Here is a 23,444-nt window from a genome sequence, read left to right as displayed (position 1 = left end):
TTCTTTATGTCTTTCTCTTGATTGGTCCATTGCTCACTGCCAATTCTGAGAGAGTTCCCTTACCCTAGTACTGAGAGGGTATCACCCACAGACACAGCAGGTTTTAAATGAAGCAGAATGAGGCCTTAATTACAGATTTAACAAGGATGAAAGCCTGATCCTCACCTCTTGCTGATTTCCCAGCTGTAGGACTATATTTGATTATTTCCAGTAAGCTTTCCTTTCCATCTGCCACCACCCCTTCCACCATTACCACTACCGCACTTGCTGGGCAGTCGTCCTCTGTTGGCATTCTTCTGGTTGTGCTTTCCCAGAATTATAAGGGTGTCTAGCTAAATTCTCTGGGAGACAATTTTTCTGGATTCATAGCTTTGTATTTTCCTCAGTTTTTACTAAAGGAGAGAATTCTTGCCAATAAAGAAATGACATGAAACCTCAGTGGACAATTGGGGTTAAGAAATAAAATGGATTTCTGATTGCCTAAGGGAACACTAATGTATATAAACTCATGTATATTAGACTGTTCAGGGTGGTTACATTCATATTTCTATTATAATCCTCTGCTTTCATATGGCCATAATTTAGAAAAGAGTTATCTGGGGATAAAAATTTGCATGCCCTTTCTGTATCCAAAGAGCAATCTTTCAGTGAAGACTCTTTACCAAAAAAAATGAAATAGGATAAAAATGTTTCTTTCTTTCACTTAAGAAAATTGACTTTTTAAGCTCCATGTGAACAGATATTTATGGGTATTTTTAAATCAAGGGATTTTTAAAATATCATACAGAATCAATTTTAAAAAACAAACTTCAGTGATTGGTGAAAAAAATCACACTGCAATATGTTCAGATAAGATTTGGTTAAACTTAATACTCTTAAGGGTAAAAAAGAAAACACTCCCTCATAAAATGGAATTACCTGGGATTGGGTTACTTAGTGGAGTAGGAATAGAGGTGGCAGTTTTCAAAATGTGAACCTAAGGGGTGGCTAGGTGGCGTAGTGGATAAAGCACCGGCCTTGGAGTCAGGAGTACCTGGGTTCAAATCCGGTCTCAGACACTAAATAATTACCTAGCTGTGTGGCCTTCGGCAAGCCACTTAACCTTATTTGTGTTGCAAAAAACTAAAAAAAAAAAAGTGAACCTAAAAGATCGAAATTGAAACACTAATAAGCATCTCCTCTAAATTGGCCTCACAAACAAGAGTGCGGTAGATTAAAAGTTGCCCCTGAGATTGAAAGTCAGATGTCATCCACTTGAAACACACCTTGAGGTCAAAGCACCTCCAAATTTACATTTGTCCAATCCCTTTCAACTTTAATCCTTCTTGGGACCATTATTATTCACAAACAAAAATTTATTCCTTTTTATCTATTAAATAAAACCAAATAGATTAAATGGAAATAAAATCTACCAATGACCTATCAAAATTACTTATTTCAATACACAAAAGGCAGAACATGCCCAAGCACCTAAAATCTAGTTTGAAGTACAACATTTTTATGTACTTTTGGACTTTTGGCTTTAATACATCATTAATATCCATGTTGAATTTGCGGGACATTTTCCCTTCATATAACGTTCTGTATTTTCAAAAGCACCATGGTTGAACAACTAATTAATTATCCCTAAGATTATTAAAATTTTTGGCTCACATCTCCCTAATTACCATTGGCATTATCTCTGACTTCCTATCTTTTGCATTTCACATGATCCAATATTGCTTCTTGTCTCAATATGTAATTGTATCATTTTTTTCCCATTTTGAGTATGCTACTTTTTCTCCTTGCTGGAATTAGTACCTCTAGCTTTATAGTTCAAAATACCATAAGGACCCAGGTGTAACTTTCCTTTGACCTCTTCATTTCTTTTTCTTATCCCCATTTTTACCTAGTCTTTCCTGCTTCCCAAGATTGCTAAAACTATCTCCCCCAATCATTCAGACTTCTTTTAGACTTAAGTCTTTAGCAAAGCCTTTCCTGGATCAATGCAATACCCCTGGTGGGCTATAGTACTGTCTAATTCTGCTCTGTATACATCATCCAAAGCATTGCAGCCACCCAACTGTGATTAATAGCACTGAGAAGGAACCTAGCTAAACAAACAAAAATGGATCTGTTACTTCTTTCTGAATTTCATTTCCTGTCCTTCATCAAACAGGCTAGTTTTACTAGCCACTTCATTTTCTTTTCAAAGTTACTCTTTTCTGAGTTTTGTCCAGTAGCACTGAAGAGAAGTACTTGGTTAAGGGAAAATGTTGTTCTTTATAATAATAATCATGATGACAGAAAAGGTATCAATAATCATTTGGTTCATAATATTCACAATTCTTCTCAATGGAATATGAATTTAGCACTAAAATCTTTGGTGACTGGTTAAAATTATTTATGCATGCTTCTCACTACTATTTTGAGACTGAATAATGTTGGAGTGGTAGTCTATCAGAATTAAAACTCAAATCAAAAGGCTTGCAATACTATCTGAGAAAAGACATTCATTTTTTTACAAAGAAGGAAAAAGCTACGGTTATACTGACTCTGAATAATTTTTAAAATATTATTAAAATTGTTATTGTTTTAGTTTGGCTTTATATCTCCTTAATTTCTCTCAATCCCACTTTTGTTGCTTACTCTGTTTCTCATGTATGGCAAATCATTTAACACTTCTTCAGACCTTAGGTTCCCCTTCTGTAAAATGAGGGACTTTGACTAGATTCCAACTGGAGTCCATTTCAGTCCTGGGTTTGTAATCTATTTCGCATGGACAAATCACTTTACTTCATTAATCCTATTTCTTCACCTGTCAAATGGAAATAGAATTCTATCCAACAATGCTAACTTTCCAGGGTTCTTGTAACATCAAATGAGATAATTATTAAAAGTGCTTTGCAAGTTTTTAAAATCTTTAGGAATGACCTGTAATTCCTTATTATTCACCTCTTCCTTTAATAAGAAAAAAGAAAGTAACCCTGCTATCATCTCACCTGGGAACACAGGAAAGTATGGAATGATCACAAATTTTTCAAGGTCATGGAATGATGGAGACAATGAGAATCATTTGCAATCATAGAATAAATTACAGGGGAGAAAAATAAAAAAAATAAGCTGTTCGTATCTATAATGTCCTAGTGATAGGAGAACTGGCCTCAGAGTCAGGAAGACTAGAGACCAAGGTCAACTCATTTGCATACAGATTGTAACCCCCAAGAATGCCTCTTCATCTCCTCCAGGCCTCACTTTAAGACTATACATAGCTGAGCAGATTTCTGGTGGAGAAAGTTTGTTATATACATGAAATCAGAGTCATTGTCCTCTAAACCACCCCCCAAAGTAGGATTAATATAAAAATTGTCACTTCATTTTCTCATATTCATCAGGAAAATGAGGACCTTGATTAAATAAGGGACTTTTAATAAGAGGTTTATAATATTTTTTAATGTTATGATAATCATTTCAATCAAATAGTTTCCTTTGTAATCCTATCTCTTGTATATACTCTTAAAAATATTATTCTGGAAAAAAAAGGCTTCATCAGACTTTTGAGTCCATGAAACACAAAAAACATAAGAATAAATAGATTAAATGCTCTCTAAATACTATTAAAAGCTCTAAATACTATTGAAATGGAAATAAGAAGTAGATGAATGATAGAATGAGAGAGAAATAGAGTGATAAAATTTAAAATTTAAGGGGAGGAAAAAATGAAAAAAAGTAGAGACAGCCATCCCAGCTAAATAGCAGCGAAAATTTTGAGGAAGTCACTTGGGGACTTGGGGAAGAGGGAAAAAAAGAGAGAAGGGTACAATAACCAAGACTCCATATCTCAAAGAGGGGAAAAAGAAGCAGAAGAAAATAATTCAAAAGTAGTAGAAGTGGCCCTGTTGGAGCCTGCTATGGCCAGACAAAATTTCTATTCTATTGCAGCTCTATGGTGACAGTGCTTTGCATATGAAAATCTAGTTAAGCTAACGAGGTCCTTAATTAGGGCTTTTATTATCTTTTAATTCTTTGCTTAAAGGAAAATGATTACAAAGCTCATCTTTATGATATACCATACTAATCTTTCATTTCTGAAGTGTTTTCTTTCCTTCCCTCTCCCAGATATGGAAAAAAAGGAAGAACAATGAAACCCAGAGAAGGATACAAACAAATATGTTACAATAGAATGAAGTACTTGAACCTGGGCATTAGCATTTTCATGAAGCATAAAGAGCAGGCCCTTCTTTATCAGATATGACATGTTCTTTGGATTTTAATTTAATAAGGACCAGTTGGAACTGTTTAAAAAAAAAGTATTGCTAAAATCTCTGCAATTCAAATATACTTACAACTAGAGGAGTTCACAAGAATTTGTACTGGGCTTTTTTCATGGTCAGATTCTCATCCCTGACTAATTTGTTTACATTTTCCACATTGTTGCCATTGCTTCAAGGAAGGAGTCAAGTCAAGGACTACTCCTGGGTAGTATAACCCAGGGAGATTTCCTGGCCTGGGCTTCAATTTCCCCCAACATTTTAATGAATTATAAAAGTAAACACAAAAGGAAATTCTTAAAGCTGGTGGGGTCAATAAGTTACAAAAGTACAGGGGAATAAATGAGAGAGTAGCATAACTTTGTTTATAGTAGTGAAGATGATGATTTAGGGAGAGATATGCCAAGATTCTATATTTTAACATTAATCTGAGCTTGTCTTTCCGCATAAACTCAGGGACTGATTATTTTTGCCTTTTTCTCTGGTGCCTAGTCCTTCCAAGTATATTTAGTGAATCTAATTGAATCTCCTTTAATACTAGCCTGGACTGGAGTTCAGTGTAGATGTGTGGATGTGTTTAAAAGAATAAGACTGTAGCTGAAAGGAGCTTTGGAAGTCATAACTCCAACCCTTCTTCCATTTTACCCCAATTTACACGGGAAGTAACTGACAACTAGGATTGGTAAGGTAGAATGTTAGACCTGGAAGTCAGGAGAATCAGAGTTCAAAATCTACCCAATGCATTTATTAGCTGTGTGAACCTGAGAAAATCACATAAACCCTCCCAGTCTCTAATGTTCTCATCTGTAAAATAGGGGAAATAATAGCACCTAACTCTGAGGGCTGTTCAAATGAGATGAAGTGTTTCTATTTAACTCAGTGTCTATCACCAATATAATAAATATGTAATAAATATTTGTTTCCTTCCTTTCACTATCATTTTTATTTTAGTCACAACTGAAATTCTAACTTAGGTCCTGTAATGAAGTTCAATGTTTCTTTAAAAATATAATGCTGGGGGTGGCTAGGTGGCACAGTGGATAAAGCACCAGCCCTGGAGTCAGGAGTACCTGAGTTCAAATCCAGCCTCAGACACTTAATAATTACCTAGCTGTGTGGCCTTGGGCAAGCCAGTTAATCCCATTTGCCTTGCAAAAACCTAAAAAAAATATATAATGCTGACATGACCAATATAAAAAATATATTTTGCATAACTTCACATGGATGATCAATAACATATTGCTTGCCTTCTTAAGAAGTGGAGGAGGGTAGAAGGAAGGGAGAGATTTAGAACTTAAAATTTTTTTAAATGTTTGTTAATTTTTTAATGTAATTGAGAAAAATTCACAAAATAAAATATATTATAATATTATAATACTGAAATTTCAGAGTTCTTTTTATGACCCCATGCTTTTACTTTTCCCACTCTGTCCTATGGAACCATAAAATTCATAAATTATCTCTCCATATTGCCTCTTATCAAATATGTCTGTAGCAAACTTACATAGATTATATCTTCGACATTATCTCTTGCCCATATCCAAAAATTGTAAGGGATTGTCCATAAAAGCATAAAATCTATTTGGGCCCAATAGAATTGACCTTAGTCTTAACAATACTATAGAAATAGCTAACAAGTATTCAGAGATCCACTTAACCGATTGTACAAAAGAAAATGACTTGCAAATAGATCTATAACAACAGTAAAAGAATCGAGATTTTTTTAAAGCTTTGTTGTTTGAAAGACTGATTTTTGAAAATGAACATTAAAAAATGGGATAGGTGATAGTAGATACAGTTACACTTGAAATCAAGAAGACTTTTGTCCAATTCCCTTCCCCAGACACTCACTAGTTATAAAACCACTGACAGTCAATCTCCATCAGCCTCAATTTTCTCATCTGTATGTTGAACTTAAGAAAAGATCTTACCTTACTGAGTTGAGAAGGAAGCTAGATGATTCAGTGGATAGAGGGTTGGTCCTGGAAAAAGGCATCATAGATGCCTCCAATTAGGTGGAGTTGAGTTAGAACCCTCCTATTATATAAACCTGTTGTCTTTCTCCTCACCACTGAGTTAACAAAATCACTGTGGCTAGGGATAGACTGCTGAGCCTGGAGTTAGGAATATTCCTCTTCTGAATACAAATCTACCCTAGATACCTCCTAACTGTGTGACCCTGGGCAAGTCACTTAGGTTTGTTTGCTTCAGTTTGTCATCTGTAAAATGAGCTGGAGAAGGAGATGATAAAACCACTCTAGTATCTTTGTCAGGAAAATGGGAGTCACAAAGAGTCAGACAGAAGTGAAAAATAACTAAATAATGGCAAAGAATCACCCACATTGAAGTGGGAATAACAACTTGGTGTCACTAAGTTTTTCAAGTTCAGGGGGACCTCCGAGAGGATTATCTCTGAATATTGTCCTTTCTTTTCCTTATGAATTCAGGCATGACCAATCCTCCCAAGACCCTAATCCAAATACCCAAACTAGCAACTGAGATTGTGTTTTACTCTTCCCTATCTGATACTTGAGATTGGGTATGCTCTTTTTCCCTGAACTATAGGATCACAGATCTAAAACTGAAAGTGCCATTAGAGATGCTCTCCTACAACTTTTTCTATTTTATAGATAGGGAAATTGAGACCTAGGAAAATTAAATAACTTTTCACACAGAAGGCTATGTCAGGATCTGAGCCCAAGCCTTGTGCCTCCAAATCCATTATCAGTATATTACAGTGTTCTCCCCTTGTCCATCTTCTTATTCCCTCAGGCATCCAATTCCAGGCTTTATATTTGTGCTCTTATGAGTTATAACACATCAAACAAATGATTTTTTTCTTTCCCAAATTCTTAGATTGTGTGTGTGTGTGTTTGTGTTTACGTCTGTGAAAACTTCCTCAAGTGCCAAAACTTCACCTTTAAGGACTACTGGAACAATAGTTACGGAATTTTACGAAGCTGACTTTTAAAGAAAAGGAAAGACACAAATATGATTGTATTTCATTTTTATAAGATTATGGGGTTATGTGATTTGCCCAAGGTCATATAGCTAGTAAGTATCAACTGTCCTAGGCCACATTTGAATTCAGGTCCTCTGGACTCTAGGGTTGGTACTCTATCTGCTGCATCATCTAACTACCCATAGCTCTCATTTTTTAACAACCTTTCATTCATGAAGGACATTATATTTTCAGCTAGTTTGATTATAAGCTATATTCAGGTGGCTTTCAAATCTAAATATCTTAACTATACTTCTCTCAACCATATCCTGTCTACTGAGATCAATAAAAAGTACTCTATACTTAAAGAAATAATGAGAAAGACCACCGAATCAAAACTCATATTTTCTACTCAAACTCTACAAGTTTCAGTATCCCCACCAATAGATCATCCCCCAAATAGGCCAGAAGAATCCAGGGAATGTAGCAAAAGGTAGTCTTGGTGTTGTGGCTATATTTTAGCTCAAAGTCAACTCATTTTTTCTCAAAGTGAAGAAAATCACTCAGTCCCTGAGGTGTGAATTGAAACTTGATTTTTCCCACCTAAACCTATGTCTAAAATAGTTCTCACATGTTCTTCTACTACCTATCATCCTCTCCCAAATGGATTGACAGTATAAGCAATTCAACTATTTTTTTCCTTCAATGAGACTAACTTGTTTGTGCTCATCTTTGATCCTTCTATTTTCTATGAGACAGTCAAATAGCAAATCTTTCTTATTCTTCTTGATCACGATTTTTCTGAAAAGAACCTTCCTCTCCTCAGTCACAACCAGACACCAGTCAAGCAATCAATAAATATTTATTAAATTCTTCTATCTGCCCAAAACTATGTTATAGGGGTACAAGTTTAAATATTTAATGATCCTATTCACATTCTCCTCATTTTTTGCCATACTTCCTTCTTATGGTTTCTCATTATTGCAATCTCCCTAAATCAGTTTCATCAACCTTTATTTTAATTGACACTCTATTTCTAAAATGCTTTCGCCATACATTATCTCTCTCCAACCTCTCTGTAGATATGCATATATACATAAACTTGTGTAAAAAAATATACAGGTATATGTCACAATTCATTCAAGTAAATTTATTACCTATCCCTAAGATAATTTATTAATATGTGCTTTATTGGAGATACCATCAACCAGATTAGAGTAAAATTTTAAGGCCTACCAATGCGAAAATGTGTTCTGCTGTTGTATTATGCTTCTATTCCAAGTACTCTTACTAAGAACGTGGTGAGTGAATGGATGAAAAATGTATTTTCTAGAGTTTATTATGTACTAAGTACTGAAAAAACAAGTCACATAGTAAGAAAGCCCAGTTCTTTAAGAATTTATATTCTAGGAGCGGCTAGGTGGCATAGTGGATAAAGCACCTGCCTTGGAGTCAGGAGTACTTGGGTTCAAATCCGACCTCAGACATTTAATAATAACCTAGCTGTGTGGCCTTGGGCAAGCCATTTAACCCCATTTGCCTTGCAAAAAACCTAAAAAAAAATGAATTTACATTCTAAAAGAGGGAAACACTGATAGAGAGGAAGCTGTGGCCAGGGAAGAGAATTTGGGTTTAGGAATCACAGGGAAGCTGAATATTTATAGAACAGTCAATTGGTATGCTCTTTCTGCAAATGATACAAAATTTGGAAACAATACAGGGAATATGATGAAAAACAAGAAAAGGAGTATTGAGGGATATATATATATATATATATATGAATAGTATTCAGGAAGATGCCAGGATGGCCTAGGTAGACTATATTAAGTTAGATGAAACATGATCGGATCTGTTCTGATCAGAGGTCAACTAGATACTGTGGGTAAGGCAACTGGTGCTATTTGCGATGATAAAAGAATATGTTAGAAAATAACTTAAAGGGGGCGGCTAGTGGATAAAGCATCGGCCTTGGAGTCAGTAGTACCTGGGTTCAAATCCAGTCTCAGACACTTAATAATTACCTAGCTGTGTGGCCTTGGGCAAACCACTTAACCCCCATTTGCCTTGCAAAAACCTAAAAAAAAAAAGGAAAAAAGAAAAAAGAAAAACATGTATCCAAACTAATTTTACCAAGAAATAAACAAAAGAGAACTGCCTTAAGGTTTATGATTTAAAGAAATAGAGAACTGTGATACAGATTGGTATCATTATTCATCTTAAATTCAACTATTATTAATTATCACTTGATTGCTTATCTTTTGGCTAATTCAAGAAAATAAATTGGAATCTAATCTTCTTTTCTTAGAGTCAGATCCTCTGATTCCTACAGTTGAGTAGGATCATGGACTTTTCAAAGTTTATTTTAAAAAAGCCCAAACAATAACCAATCAGTAAAAATAAAATCAACTTCCATCAGAATTTCCCTACTACTGGACTAATTTCCTTCATCAACTAGTTCACAATAGTTATCTTAATCAGGACTTATATGGAGATACCAAGCTCTCACTTAAGTTACTTCTAATCTGCAACTTATTTTTTAAATTCCATCCACGCTTTTTTTCCCTTGCTGTTTCAACCATGTCCAAAAGTAGAGTGAAAACCACAATAGTTGTTAACTTCTACATGATTGCCACCAACCTTATTACTCTCATTCAATATATGATTACTAAGATAACTGAATTACTAGCTAAGGGGATTCTTATTTTCTTCTTTATTTGGGATCACTTATTATCCTTCTTTAATGAATGGTTAATTAACATTGAATTAGTTTATGAGCTTTGTGAAGCTGGAGCATTTAACATTTTATTTGCCATTGCTACACTGTTTCAAATGCAACTTAAACTCACTATTTTAAAGATATGAAACAAAATTTGTTTTTTCTTAGTATTTTTTACAGACTATAAGTTGATAGGTTTAATTTCAACTTCTTCAATAAATATCCCATAGACCAAAATTAAAAATCTGTATTGATTCTGTCCTTTCCATTCAATCCATTGCATTGGTCAGGCAAACACAGAAGATCTTTAGATTGATCTGGTGAAACAATTTTCATGAGTAAGCCATATGGATTATTGACTAACTATGCCTTATTCCCTGTAAGGTGTTCACTAACTTATCTTCCCATTTTACAATCCTGCAACACAATTAAAAATAGATTCTAACACATATAGGTGTAATGGGTTTGCCCTATGCCAAAATGAAGTATTGAACTTCCCTAATATTTCAATGCAATGAGTTTTACCTGCATGTGACAACTCTATAGCTGTCCCATTATCTAGGAAGAGTAAAAAATAATTTACTGGAAGGCATTCATCAAAATCCTTCTCTAGGTGAATAATTATGTTCTGTTAATTACATGTGATAGTTTGATTTTCATGAAATATATTGGTTTTTATTGCTCTTCTTGTCAGTAACTGAAGACCATAAAATGCTTACTAAGACCCTATCATCATCAATTCTTTTGCTTCCTTCGTCTCCCTCCCCAAAATAAAAAAAAAGTCTTCATATTAATTGACTTGAAAAATATGTTGTTGCTAATTAATATTATCTCAAAGGATTTTCTTGGGAGAAAAAAGCAAACAAGTGTAAAGATATTGGGGAGCTGATTGATCTAGAGAAAAGTTAAAAATGACTAAATGGAACAGATAATAAAGGAAAATTACATATAAGGGAATGAGGTATGGAAAAGAGAGAAGCAATGCTGAGAGAAAAGTATTTGATATGTTTTAGTTTTTACTGAGCCGTGTGGAAGGCAAAAGGCAAAGTTTTATACAGAAGCTCAAAAAAGCATCACCCAACCAGTTTCTAAGCATTTTGCAAACTATGATAGCTAACTTATCTGTTATGGTGATGATTTAAGAGGTTAGATAAAGTCTAAACCAAATGGTTCAGAGATACCATGGGATTTTGAGTGTGGATGTGGAGAACTTAGATAATACAACATCTTGATCACTGAACAGATTGATTAATTTATTATGAAAAAGTGATGTTTCATTAACCTACAAACAGATATCTAGAAGACAATTAAAAACCATAATCTAGGATACCCATAAATAGAGGAATGGCTAAAGAAGTTATGGTACATGAATACTATGCAATATTATTGTTCTTTAATAAATCATAAATGGTTGGACTCTAGAGAAGTGGAATGAGTTACAGGATCTGATGCTTAGTGAAGGGAGCAGAACCAAGAGAACAAAGTACACATTAGCAAACACATTGTGAGATGATTTACCTTAATGAAAGCAGCAACTCTCAGCAGTTCAGAGAACTGGAACAATTTTATTAGACCCACTATGTTATGTTATCCCCATACAGAGGAAGAAAAAGAAAACGAAATAAAACAACAAAAAAAGGAAAATCAATCCTTCTGAATCTGATGAATACTTTATAAAAATTGTCTCTTATGTATCTCTTTTCCTTAATCCTGACTCATACTTAAAAAGACTAGTATGTAATCAAGTTTATCAAAAATATATATGTACAGTGTTAACCTGACTGCCACTGAGGGAAGGGGGTGGGAAGGGAGTGTGGAAGGAAATTTTATAACTTAAAAATATACATATGCACATAGATGAAAATAAATAAATAATTTAAAAAAACAGAAACTAAGCAATACAGATCTATAAATGACCAAAATAAGCATCCCTAAGTCCATTCTCTGAAACTAAACATTAATAGAGAGGCTCTTGGATTCCCAAAGAAAAGATCTATTTATTGTTTCTTTTATTCCAACTTTTGAAAGAGCAAGGTATTTAATCACAGAAGAAATGATCGGTAGGGCACAGAAAACACAATTAGCTCCATTATTATTTTAAAATAATATCTTTCTTTAATTGTAAAGGATTTGTCAAGTCCATTCCCCTTCAAAGAAACAAAAAAAAAATACAAAATATTTATAATGAATAAACATGATCAGCAAAACAAATTTCTTCTAAGTGTTATATCATGCCTTATTATCTCTTAGTCAGGCAACAAGTTGTGTCCAAACTGGATCCTCTTTAGATTCATGGGTGGTTATTACTTTGTTCAGAGTTTATAAATCTCAAGTTTTTATTTTTTACAATGTTGATATTAGAATATAATCATTTTCTTTTTTTTCCAAAAATCTTTTGCAAAAAAGTAAGTTTTCCAATTTCCTAGTCCATTACATATAAGAAGCAGAAAATTCCAGTGCAAAGAAAGGAATGGGAGAAACATAAGTGTATTGGAATTATATATACTGGCAGTAGTAAGAAGTAAGAGCTAAGAGATTAGAAGGAATGAAAAATTTCTTTTTAAAAAAATCTACAAATACTAAGCTAAGAAGTAGATAATACTAGAATAAGAAAATAAAACATAACATTCTAGGGAATTTAGCTTAGGTGTATAATATTGTGTCCTTCAAATAACATAACAATCTTCATATATCTTTCAAGAATGCCAGAACTTCCTTTAGAATGTGAACTATATGTCTTTTTACATTTTTGATATTATCTTGCACAGTGCTTTATACATAATAGGTAAGTAGCTACTAAATGCCTGGTGAATTTGATCAGAAAAAGGAACTTAGCAAGAGGATGAAAACATCACCAAATTTGGAGTCAAAAGTCTAGGGATAGGGATGGCTAGGTGGCGCAGTGGATAGACCCACCAGCCCTGGAGTCAGGAGTACCTGAGTTCAAATCCAGCCTCAGATACTTAATAATTACCTAGCTGTGTGACCTTGGACAAGCCACTTAACTCCATTGCTTTGCTAAAACCTTAAAAATAAGAGTCTAGGGATAGAGTCTGATATCTATTTCTTACTAAATATATGGTTAGGAAAGCCACTAAATTTCTTTGAGCTTTATTTTTTGCATCTTTGTAATGTATCAAATACTAATAATTTCAACGTATGAAAACTTCCTTCACATACAAAAAAACTTCCTAGAATTTCAGAGACACTTAATGATTTCTCCAAAGCCACTTATTTGGCAAGTATCAAAGACAGAGTTTGAGCTTAAAATTTTTCTAACATTCGTTATTCCATGGGGTTTCTTAGCCTATATAATACCTCTTAACTTTATTAAAGATATAGTAGTATCTACTCTATCACATGGGAATTTTAACATAAAAATAGATAATGTTCATGAAAATATCAGCATTATAGAGCATTAAACATTAACCTAGAGAGAGAGCCTATAGTCCAAATGGCTTATCTTATAAATGAAGAATTTGAGACCTACAGAAGTGAAAAGATAAATAAACACAGTCAAATGAATAAAAGGCAAAGCCAGGATTCAATGCTAGACTCTTGATTATCACATATATATTCTTTCTACAACACCAGGCTATTTTTGAACATATTTTAAAAAGGACATAAAATTATATGAAATTAATATATATAATTTTCCATCATTTCCACATAGCAGCAAAATGGGAAGAAATAATAGGAAAAACTTCATTATAAACAACTACAAAATGTATAAATATATTGGACTCCATCTGAAGACAGAGATGAAAGGAAGAAGCATTCATTAAGAATCTATTATGGTGGGCGGCTAAGTGGCATAGTGGATAAAGCACCGGCCCTGGAATCAAGAGTATCTGAGTTCAAATCCATCTCAGACACTTAATAATTACCTAGCTGTTTGGCCTTGGGCAAGCCACTTAACCCCATTTGCCTTGCAAAAACCTAAAAAAAATAAAGACTCTATTATGTACTAGATATTTCATTAAACATTTTAATAGTATTTTCAAACTTTTTTTACAGAAATAAAGAAAGAAAAATCATATGATAAAAATATCCATTGTACATTTTTGGGTTGTGCTAAAATAATAATAATAATAATAATATAATAAAATTAATTTTCAGATTAAGTGACATGACAAATAAATGAACTATTTTATAAAAATAAACACAAGGATTTTTCCAGAGGCAAAAAAAATTCTAAAATTAAAAAAATTGGAAATTGTGAAAAAAAGTATAGTAACTAATTGGGAGCACTACTTCTAAACCTTTAAATTTATTTTGAAACAGTGATAAATAAAGTACCCAGTACTGTTTCTTTTAAGATAAAGAAATATAAATTAGTGAACCAGAATAGATATCAGAAGAAATAAAATAAATGACAGTCATACAAAGCTATTCAATATCATAAATAAGGGAGCTGAAAGTTAAAATGAATAAATTTCACCCCAGAATAGGAAAATTGATAAAAATTACAAATACAGAAATTATTGACTTTGAAGGATCTATGGTAAGATATCCTGTGAATTATTCCAATGTTCTGAAAATAAAATTATTTGCAATTATGTGAGAAAAGTAAATTTTAAAAATCTTTCTTAGACTTTTCGAGATCCCAACTATCATGCATATATGTCAAGGAAGTGAAAGATAATAAGAAAATTCCCAATAAACACTTTAATATTCCCAGGAGTACTTTTTTGCTTTAGCAAAAACTGGAACCAAAGCAGATGCAAATCAATGGGAAAAAAGCTGAAAAAGTATGGTATGTGAATATTTTGAAAAATATGCCATAAGATATTACAAAAGTGAAGAATTTAGAAAAATTTTATAAGACTAAATTTAAATTAAAATTCAATTAAAGACTAAATACAAAAAATTAGGAGACTTTTACACAATGACAATAATAATTTAAGTTTTATACTCTACTAAAACAAAGCGAATTACCAAACAATTATAATGACTAGTATTATTTTGGACAAAGGGATTTGAAAAAAAAAAGCACCTCTATCCTTGTGGTGGATAATCTTGCTTAAACAACATACTTTTTAACTTGTTTCTATTTATATTTATAATGTAGTGTTCTTTTTTTCATGAGAGTGGAAAGAAGAATGGGGATTTTGAAATGACTATAATATAAAGATGAAAGTTACTCAGAAAGATTATTTCAAGCAAATTTGTCACAGAATTTATATACAATCACTCTGACACTTTGCTTTTAAGCTAGTCTTGTACCTTTACTTGTACCTTTCTTCATAGTCATATGATCATAAATTTAAAGCTGAAAGTTGCCTTAGTGCAACTTTACAAATGAGTAAACTGATACTGAAATTGATTAAGTGATTTGCTTAGAATTTCACAGCTAATTACACTGTCTTAGGCAATATTTGAAATCAAATCTACTTGATTTCAAGTGTAATACTCTACTAGAGTACCAGCACAATGCTTGATTTTTTAAAGCAAATTTAGTTAATAAAAATTAGTAATTAAATGATGTTTTTCAGTTGCAAAACACTTTGCAAGCATTCTCCTTATAACAATCTTGGAAGGTAGGTACTATTGATACCTTCCCTTTACAGATAATGAAATTGAGTAAGAAAGAGATTGTGACTTGCCTAACTTCACACAATTGTGTCTGAAGCTCTACTGTGCCACCTAGCTACCTCTTTCTATCAATTACAATAGGTAATTACCATAAAGTTAAATTATATTCTTTAGATTTTGTTAAAAAAAACCACAATCTACTTTAGAAATCTTTATACTTAAAAGATTAAAATGATTATGATAAAGTGCTGATACTTAAGTCCCTAAATTTCAGTTATCTAAAACATTTAATATTTTGAAACAATACTTAATTCTCTCAAGTAGCTAGGAAAATGAGATATCAAATAATATTCTTAAAAGATCTAAAAATTTCTAGGAATAACTTTTATCACCTTACAAGGTAAATTATGTCTAATATGTGACAGCCACAACTAATATCTATACTTTTCTACTTAAAAAGACCCCAAAGGAGGCGGCTAGGTGTGGCACAGTGGATAGAGCACTGGCCCTGGAGTCAGGAGTACCTGAGTTCAAATCCAACCTCAGACACTTAATAATTAGCTAGCTGTGTGGCCTTGGGCAAGACACAACTCCATTGCCTTGCAAAAAAAAAAAAACAACTAAAAAAGGGGGGGGTGGAGCCAAGATGGCAGAATGAAGGCAACATTTCTTGGGAACTCCTGCCTCCCCAAACCCCAAAAGCCAATAAATTATGACTCTAGCCAATGTTTAGAGGGGCAGAATACACAGAAAGACTGAGTGATACATTTTCCCAGTCTAAGATAACTTAGAAGTTCCATGAGAAAGGTATGTTTCACCAGGAATGGGAGTCAGAAAAAGCCCTGGTCGCAGCACAGCCCCGGAACAGCTTGAAGGGGCAGGGAGAAAATTCTGCTACAACAAAATGAGTGTGGCGTGAGGGAGCACCTGTGGAAGGTGCACAGAGAATTTGGAGAAAGCAGCCTGCACCCCCAGAGCAAAGCCCACAGACAGTAAGGGGGGCAGGGAAGACTGCAGAAATTTCTCTTCTCTCCCTCATGGTAGGACTCTGCTTTTTACCTACACTCAGATCCAGGTTGCAGTTTGGGCTTCCATACCAAGATAGCCAAGCAGGACTCCTCCTTACAGCTCCAGGGTAGAGGGAAGTGAGGTGGTCATCTACATATCAAAGCACAGGCAAAAGAGCAAAGACATTGGAGAAATAAAGGTCCCAGTGGGCTGTCCCAAAAGAAAGAAGCCTTGGAAGTGGTATAAATTAGTCTTGGCCTATGGAAATGAGTAAACAACAGAAAAAGAAAAATCTGCTGCATGGGAAGAAGATATTGATAACTCACATGAACTTTCTAGTCTAAAGTGGACTGTGGTTCTTTTGAACAAAATCTAAAGAATATAATTTAACCTCATGGCAATTACCTATTGTAATTGATAGAAAGAAGTAGCTAGGTGGTACAGTAGAGCTTCAGACACAACAACTGTGTGAAGTTAGGTAAGTCGCAATCTCTTACTCAGTTTGATTATCTGTAAAGTGAAGATAGCAATAGTACCTACCTTCCAGGATTGTTATAAGGAGAATGCTTGCAAAGTGTTTTGCAACTGAAAAACATCATGTAAATACTAATTTTTATTAATTAAATTTGTTTTAAAAAATCAAGCATTGTGGTGGTACTCTAGATCTAAAGACATACTCAGATGATGACAAAATCAAACCTTCCATATCCAAAATCTCCAAGAGAAATAGAAAATGAGCTCAGACTATGGGTCAGCTCAAAAAAGACTTTGAAAAGCATTTAAAGGAGGTGGAGGAAAAATTGGGAGGAGAAATGGGAGCAATGCAGAAAAATCATGAAAACCAAATCAACAGCTTGGTGAAAGATATACAAAAAAATACTGAAGAAAATAATATGTTAAAAACCAGTTTAGGCCTAATGGAAAAAGCAAAACAAAAGGCAAATGAGGAGAAGAATGCCTTAAAAAGAAGAATTGGCCAGCTGGAAAAGGAGACAAAAAAGCTCTTTGAAGAAAATAACTCCTTCAAATGCAGAATGGAACTAAAGGAAGCTGATGACTTTGCAAGAAATCAGGAAGAGGGGGCAGCTAGGTGGTGCAGTGGATAAAGCACCGGCCCTGGAGTCAGGAGTACCTGGGTTCAAATCCAGTCTCAGACACTTAATAATTACCTAGAAGTCTGGCCTTGGGAAAGCCACTTAACCCCATTGCCTTGCAAAAAAAAGAAATCAGGAATAAATAAAACTCTTCCATAAAAGTCCAAAATTAGAAGAAATGTGAAATATCTCACTGGAGAAAAACAACTGACCTCAAAAACAGATCCAGAAGAAATAATTTTAAAATTATTGGACTATCTGAAAGCCATGATCAGGAAAAGAGCCTAGACATCATTTTTTCAAGAAATAGTACAACAAAATTACCCTGATATCCTAGAAGCAGAAGGTAAAATAAAAATTGAAGAAAATCATCCATCACCTCCTGAAAGAGATCCCAAAAGAAAAACTTGCAGGAATGTTATAGCCAAATTCCAAAACTCCCAAATCAAAGAGAACATTCTAAAAGCTACCAGAAACAAACAATTCAACTACCAAGGCTCCATAGGATTACAAGGATCTGACAACATCTACATTAAGGGGTCATAGGGATTGGAATATGATATTCCAGAAGGCAAAAGATCTTGGTTTCCAACTGAGATTCAACTACCCAGCAAAACTGAACCTCCTCTTTCCTGGGGAAAAGATGAACTTTCATTGAAAGGGGGATTTTCAAACTTTCCTGTTGAAACAACGAGAACTGAACAGAAAGTTTGATCTCCAAGTACATGACTTTGGTGAACCATAGAGTGAGTGGAGGAGAAGGACTAACTATGAGGAATTTAATGATATTGAACTGTTTGTATTCCTGCATGGGAAGAAGATATTGATAACTCATATGAAGTTTCTCATTTATAAGAGCTGTTAGAAGGAGCATGTATCGACAGGACATAGGAAGGAGTGCAATATAATGATATAATATAGTAGAAAGATAAAGTCAATGGGTGATAAAGGAAAGTACTGGGAGGAAAGGAAAGGAGATGAAAAAGACGCTAAGAAATTTCACATAAGAGTCATGAAAAACCTTTTTCAATGGAGTGGAAAGGGGGGAAGGTAAGGGGGAATAAGTAAACCTTCACTCTTATCAGAAATGGTTCAGAAAGTAAATAACATACACAATTAATAGGGTGAGGAAATCTATCTTACCCTAGAAAAAAAATGAGAAGAAAGGGATGGGATAAGGGGGAATTAGGGGGAGGAAAGGGGGGGAAATAGGTGATAGAAGAGAGGGTAGATTAAGGAAGAGAGTACTTAGATGCAACACACTTTTAGACAGGACCAGGATGAAAGGATAGAGAAAATAGAATAAATCAGAGTGGGGAGGAATAGAGTAGAGCTAATAATAGCAACTGTGAGAAAAGTATTGAAGCAACTTCTCTGGTGGACTTATGATAAAGAAAGTGACTCACCCCAGAGACAGAACCATTAGAATCTGAACACAGACTGATATACATTTTTTTTCTTTCTCATACTTTTCTGGTGGGGGGGTTATATTACTCTTATAAGAAAATTATTGTAATAATAGTAATGACAAATTAAAGAAAAAAGCATAATATACCTTAATAACCAAAAAAAAAAAAACAGGAGGGAAGGGAATTCAGGGAAACATGGAGGGATTTGTATGAACTGATGTTGAGCAAGATGAACAGAACGAGAAAAACATTGCACACCTTAACAGAAACATGGGGGTGATGATCAACCTTAATGGACTTGCTCATTCCATCAGTACAATAATCAGGGACAATTTTGGGCTATCTTGAATGGATAATACCATCTGTATCCAGAGAAAGAACTGTGGAGTTTAAACAAAGACCAAGGACTATTACCTTTAATTTAGGAAAAAACTCATATCTTATTGTCTGATCTTGCTATCTCTTATACTTTATGTTTCTTCCTTAAGGATATGATTCCTCTCTCATCACATTCAATCTGGATGAATATATGGCAAAGTAAAGACTGGCAAATTGCCTTCTGGCGGGGGGGGTGGTAAGACTAGGGGAAAAACTGTAAAACTCAAAATAAATAAAATCTTAAAAAAGATAATAAAAGAACCCAAAGAACCTTCATTGCCTGTCTTAATAAAAGCCATAATTTAAGGGCATTGTACCTGGTGGGAAGTGGCATTTCAATGACTTAGATCTTTTCAACTTCAAAAGTCTCAGAAAACTTTGACATTTGTGCCTCTGTTCTTAGTTTCTGAATCTTAGTCCTCTAAAACTTGGTGCTTCTCTTTAGTATGAATGTCAGTACCCTTTCTGAAATTTCAGACATCATATCAGTAAAACTGCCAGTAAAACAGTTTTAGCATCTTGCCCCTCATGTTAAAAGTTTTATTTCAATAGACTATGGATTGAATTACCTCAGAATTGATATCTGTCATCATGTTTAACCTGCTAAAAATAAATATATAAAATCATTGTTCTGGTTATTCATATGACACTGTATTTTTTTCCCTGCCCCCATAAACCTAGATAAGCCCAAACATCAGAATATTAAGTAAGGGATAAACTATTTTTCTCAGAACTGCAAGCTCTTATATTTGGAAGAAATGACATTTAGACTAACTCCTATTTGAATAAGAGTTGGTATTTCTTCAACATCCATGACAAGTGTTCATCATATACAGTTAAAGCTCTATGATAAAGTAGCACTAAGTATGTCATCCTGGAAGATACCTCAGATCTGGAGTGTATTTTATTGATGCAAAGACAAAAGTGAAGATGTTTATTGCTTTCAAGGGGTAATGATTTGCTGGTATTGTTTGATTCTATTCTATATCTTCCAGACATTTTAGAAGTTTATGAATGTGTAAAAAAAAGATAGTAAAATTGTAGTACAGGTAATGTTGAATTTGAAGTCACAGATTCCTAAGTTAATCAGCTTTATTCCTCTGTGATAAACCATCATTTCTCATCCAATACCAGATGGCATTTGTTAGACTGTCTTTCTTTCTTTTATTTATTAATTCCCTCAACAAATTTTATATTTTGTTCTTTCGGATGAATTTTGGTATTTTTTCTAGTTCTGTAAAATAATTCTTTGGTGGTTTTATTGGCATGATAATGAATAAGTAGATTAATAGATAAAATTGTCATTTTTATTATAGTGTTTAGATCTGCCTTTGTTTATGTGATAGTATTTTCTAATTATTTCATCTAGTCCTTGGGTTTTTCTTGGCAGATAGACTCCCAAGTATTTTATATTGTTTGAATTATTTTAAGTGGAATTTCTCTTTCAAATTCTTCATGCTGGGTCTTGCTGCTAATATGTAGAGATGTTTATGATTTATGTTATATTATTTTATATCCTGTAATCTTGCTAAAGTTGTTAATTATGTCAACTAGATATTTTAGTTGATTTTCTAGGGTTCTTTAAATATACCATCATATCATCTACAAAGAATGATAGTTTTGTTTCTCACTGGCTATTTTTATTTGTCCTTTTAATTTATTTTTCTTGTATTGTTGCTTTAGGTAGCATTTCTAGTATAATATTAAATAATAAAGTTATAGTTTGCCCTTTGATATTATGGGGAAAACAGTATATTTCAATAGTGATAATGTTTGGTTTTGAATTTAAATAGATACAATTTATCATTTTAAGAAAAGTTCCAGGGGCAGCTAGGTGGTGCAGTGGATAGAGCACTGGCCTTGGAGTCAGGAAGACCTGGGTTCAAATATGACCTCAGATGCTTAGTAATTACCTAGCCATGTGGAGTTGGGCCACTTAACCCACATTGCCTTGAAAAATCTAAAAGAAAAAAGTTCCATTTGTTTCCATGCTTTCTGGTCTTTTTAATAGGAATAGGTGTTATATTTTATCAAAAACTTTTTCTGCATCTATTGGCATAATGATGTGATTTTTGTTTTTTTGCTTATGATTTGGTCAATTTTGCTTATAGTTTTCCTAATACTGAATCAAATCTCCACTACTGGTATTAATTACACTGGTCAAAATTTATATCTTTGTGATACATTGCTGTATCCAGCTAGTATTTTGTTTAAAATTTTGCATCAATATTCAATAGGGAAAGTGATCTCTATTTTTCTTTTTTTCTGTTTTGGCTTTTCCTGGCTTTGGTATCAAAATCATCTTTATATCATAAAAGGAATTTGGAAGAATTCTATAGACTAATTTTTAAGAAGTTTACATAGCATTAGAATTAATTATTTTGAAATGTTTGGTAGAATTCTTTCATAGATCCATCTGTTCCTAGGATTTTTTTTAGAGTGATCATTTATGGTTTGTTCGATGTCTTTTTCTAAGATAGGGTTGTTTAAGTATTCTATTTCCTCATCTGTTAACCTGGGGGATTTAGGTTTTTTTAAATATTCTTTCATTGCATTTTAATTTTCAGTTTCATTGAGTTATATTGGCATAGTAGTCCCTAATAATTGCTTTAATTTCATTTCCAGTGATGAGTTTACCAATTATTAGGCAACTAGGTGACACACTGGGTTCAGAATCAAGGAAAATTTGAATTCAAATCTGACCTCAGTCACTTATTAACTATGTGACCCTGTACAAATTTCTTAACCCTGCTTGCTTCAGTTTTCTTATCTGGAAAATGTGTTAGAAAATGAAATGGAGGGGTGGCTAGGTGGCACAGTGGATAGAGCACTGGCCCTGGAGTCAGGAGTACCTGAGTTCAGATCCGTCCTCATACACTTAATAATTTCCAAGCTGTCTGGCCTTGGGCAAGCCATTTAACCCCATTTGCCTTGAAAAAAAACAAAACAAAACAAAAAAATGAAATGGAAAAACCACCACAGTCTCTTTGCTAAAAAAAAAAATCTCAAACGGGGGTCGGTCACAAAGAGACAAATATGACTAAAATGATCATTGTTAGGAAAATAAACAAACCAAAAAAAAAAACAAATAAAATTTTATGTGAATCAAAGAGCCAGAGAAAAGCATCTTTTGGGGGCCAAAGGAAAAAAATTGTTCAAAGAAATGTTTCATGTATATATGTGCATTTGTACATTTATATGTACACATATAACATTCATAAACATATATATTCACACATATGTACTGCAGTATGTAAACCTGTGTGTAAACATATATATATATATATATATATATATATATATATATATATATATGCATGTTACTATACACGTGCGCATATTTGTGTGTTTGGGTATATGTGTGTTTATTTTATGACTAGATCACAAAATTATATGACGAAAACAGCTGGAATAAAAAAATTGATAAGATAGATTAGGAAGATATCAGACATAAAGAGTGACATAAAAAATAAATTAGAAGTAGAAGTAAGGAAAAAAAATCTGCCATACTCAAGGATAGAGAACGTATTCATAACCAATGAAGAAATAAAATGAATCACAAAGGATAAAATGGACAATTTTGATTACATAAAATCAAAAACCTTCTTGTACCCAAAAAAGTACCAAATTAAAATAAAAATAGAAAGGAAACAAGATTACTAGAAAAATATTTGCAGCATTTTTTTCTGATGGGTTCTCATTTCCAACATGCATAGGGAATAGGTTCAAATTTAAAATAGGAGCCTATCCCAAATTGATAAAATGGTTTAAGTGTATATGTGTGAGAAGATTTTTAAAAAAGAAATACAAGTTATAAATAGACACATCAAAAAATGATTCAATCAACCAATTGGAAAAATGAAAATTAAAACTACATGTGGTTTATCCTAATATGCATCAAATTAACAGTTAATTAAAAATAAAGTTTTTTAATGCTTTGAAAAAAATTCATGATTGGTACAACTGTGAATTAGTTAAGCCATTTTGTAAAGCAATATGAACCATATCCAAAAAATTATCAAACTATAATATTCTGTGCATTAGTAATCTTTTTATTATTATTATTATTATTGATTTTTTCACATTACAATAGTCATGCTGTAAAAGTAAATA

This window comes from Macrotis lagotis, chromosome 1 (assembly GCF_037893015.1).
Source record: "Macrotis lagotis isolate mMagLag1 chromosome 1, bilby.v1.9.chrom.fasta, whole genome shotgun sequence".
Taxonomy (NCBI): Eukaryota; Metazoa; Chordata; class Mammalia; order Peramelemorphia; family Peramelidae; genus Macrotis; species Macrotis lagotis.
This window is presented reverse-complemented; position numbering follows the sequence as displayed.